Source organism: Ictidomys tridecemlineatus, unplaced genomic scaffold, assembly GCF_052094955.1.
Source record: "Ictidomys tridecemlineatus isolate mIctTri1 unplaced genomic scaffold, mIctTri1.hap1 Scaffold_198, whole genome shotgun sequence".
NCBI lineage: Eukaryota > Metazoa > Chordata > Mammalia > Rodentia > Sciuridae > Ictidomys > Ictidomys tridecemlineatus.
The window spans coordinates 10,003-13,336 of record NW_027521702.1 but is presented as its reverse complement, the minus strand read 5'-3'; positions in this window follow the sequence as shown (position 1 = coordinate 13,336).

Genomic DNA, 3,334 nt, shown 5'->3' with positions numbered 1-3,334 from the left:
CTGCACCCCATTCTCCAAGCTCTAATATCTGCAACGATGCTTCTGCACCCCAGTCTCCTACCTCTTCTCTCTAAAACAGTCCTTCTGCACGCCAGTCTCCTACCTCTGCTCTCTATAAGATCCTTCTGCACACCGGTCTCCAAGCCCTGCTCGCTGTAACAGACCTTCTGGAACCTATCTCCAAATTCTGCTCTCTGCAACAGTCCTTCTACACCCCAGTCTCCAAACTCTGCTCTCTGCAATGATCCTACTGCGCCACAGTCTCCAACCTCTGATCTCTGCAACAGTCCACTTGCCACTCTGTCTCCAACTTCTGCTCTCTGTAAGATCCTTCTGCACCCCTGTCTCAAAGCTCTGATTATTGCAACGATCCTTCTGCACCCCAGAGTCCAACCTCTGCTCTATGTAACAAAATTTTGCACCTCAGTCTCCAAGCTCTGCTCTCTAAAACAGTCCTTCTGCACCCCAGTCTTCAACTTCTGCTCTCTCTAAGAGTCCTTCTGCAACTCAGTCTCCAACATCTACTCTCTTCAACATTCTTTCTGAAGCCCACTCTCCATCTTCTGCTCTCTGCAACTTTCCTTGTGCAACCCAGTCTCCAACCTCTGCTCTATGCAACAGTCCTTCTGCCCCCCAGTCTCCAAACTTTGCTCTCTGTAACAATCCTTCTGCACCTCAGTCTCCAAACTCTGTTCTCTGCAACGGTCCTTCTGCACCTCAGTTTCCAACCTCTATTCTCTGTAACAGTCCTTCTGCACTTCACTCTCCAACCTCTGCTCTCTGTAGGATTTTTCTAAAACACAGTCTCAAAACTCTGCTCTCTGTATCTATTATTCTGCACCTCAGTATCCAACCTCTGCTCTCTGTTACAGTTTTTCTATACCGCAGTCTCAAAACTATGGTCTCTGTTACGGTCCTTATGCACCCCAATTTCCAACCACTTATTTCTGTAACAGTCCTTCTGCACCTCAGTCTCCAAACTCTGCTCTCTGTAACAGTCCTTCTACACCTCAGTCTGAAACCTCTGCTCTCTGCACTATCCTTCTGCCCCCCAGTCTCCAATCACTGCTCTCTGTAACATTCGTCCTGCACCACAGTCACCAACCATTCCTCTCTGTAAGATCCTTCTGCAACCCAGCCTCAAAACTCTGCTCTATATAACAGTCGTTCTGCACCCCAGTCTCCAAACTCTGCTCTCTGAAACACTCCTTCTGCATTCCAGTTTCCAAACTCTGCTCTCTGCAAAGATCTTTATGCACCCCTGTCTCCAACATCTGCTCTCTGCAACAGTTCTTCTCCAACCCAGTCTACAACTTCTGCTTTCTTCAACGGTCCTGCTGCAACCCAGTCTCCAACATCTGTTCTCTGCATCAGTCCTTCCACTCCCCAGTCTCCAAACTCTGCTCTCTGTAACAGTCTTTCTGTACCGCAGTGTCCAACCTCTGCTCTCTGTAATGGTCCCTCTGCACCCCAGTCTTCAACATCTGCATTCTGAAACAGTTCTTCAATAAACCATTCTTCCACCTCTGCTCTCTGTAACAGTCCTCCTTTATTGCAGTCTCCGAACTCTGCTATCTGCAACGGTCCTTCTGCACCCCAGTCTCCAACCTCTGCTTTTTGTATCAGTCCTTCTGAACACCAGTCTCCAACCTCTGCTCTATGTAACAGTCCTTCTGCATCTCAGTCTCCAAATTCTGCTCTCTGCAACAGTCCTTATGCACTTAAGTCTCCAAAACCTGCTCCCTGCAACAGTCCTTCTTAACCCCATTCTCCAAACTCTGCTATCTGCAACAGTCCTTCTGCACTGCAGACTCAAACCTCTGCTCTCTGTAACAATCCTTCTTAATCTCTGTCTCCAACTCTGCTCTCTGCAATTGTCCTTCTGCACCGCAGTCTTAAACCTCTGTTCGTTGTAACAGTCCTTCTGCACCCCAGTCTCAAAACTCTGATCTCTACTAAGATCTTTCTGCACCCCAGTCTCCAACATCTGTAATCTCCAATATTCTTTCTGCACCTCAGTCTGAAAACTCGGTTCTCTGCAACAATCATTCTGCACCCCAGTCTCCAAACTCTGCTCTCTGTAACAGTCCTGTTCCACCTCAGTCTCCAAACTCTGCTCTCTGTAGGATCCTTCTGCAACCCTGTCTCCAAACTGTGCTCTCTGTAACAGAAATTCTGCACCCCAGTCTCTAACCTCTGCTCTCTGTCACAGTCTTTCTAAACCCCAGTTTGCAACCTCTGCCCTCTGCAACAGTCCTTCTGCACCCCAGTATTCAACTTTTGTTCTCTGTAACAATCCTTCTGCACCTCAGTTCCCAAACACTGACCTCTGCAATGGTCCTACTGTACCCCAGTCTATAGCCTCTGCTCTCTGCAACGATCCTTTTGCACCCCAGTCTCAAACATCTGTTCTCTGCAACAGTCCTTCTGACATCAGTCTGAAAACCCTGCTCTCTGCAAGGATCTATATGCACCACAGTCTCTAAATTCTGCTTTCTTAAACAGTTATTCTTCAACTCAGTCTCCAAACTTTGCTTTCTGTAACAGTCCTTATGGACCCCAGTCTCCAACCTCTGCTCTGTGAAACGGTCCTTGTGCCCGACAGTCTCCAAACTCTGTTCTCGGCAACAGTCTTTCTACACCCCAGTCTCCAAACTCTGCTCTGGGTATCATTTCTTCTGCACCTCAGTCTCCAACCTCTGCTTTATGTAAGATCTTTCTGCAACCCAATCTCCAAACTCTGCTCACTCTAACAGTCCTTCTGCACCCCAGTCTCAAACTTCTGCTCTGTGCAACAGTTCGTCTGCACCACAGTCTCCAACCTCTTCTCTCTAAAAGATCCTTCTGCACCCCAGTGTCCTAACTCTGATCTCCGCAACAGTCCTTCTTAACCCCAGTCTTCAACCTCTGCTCACTGTAACAATCCTTCTGCACCTCAGTCTCCAACATCTGCTCTCTGCAACGGTCCTTCTGCACCTCATTCTCAAACCTTTGTTGTCTGCAAGAGTCCTTCAGCATGTCAGTCTCCAACCCCTGCTTCCTGCAAAAATCCTTCTGCACCCCAGTCTCCAACCATTACTCTCGGCAACATATCTTCTGCACCTCAGTCTCCAACCTCTGCTCTATGTAAGATCCTTGTGCCACCAGTCTCCAATCTCTGCTCTCTGTAACAGTCCTTCTGCACCCCAGTCTGCAACCTCTGCTCTGTGCAACAGTTCCTCTGCACCCCACTCTCCAACCTCTGCTCTCTGGAAGATCCTTCTGCACCCCAATCTCCAAACTCTGACCTTTGTATCAGTCCTTTTTCACCCCAGTCTCCAAACTCTGCTCCCTG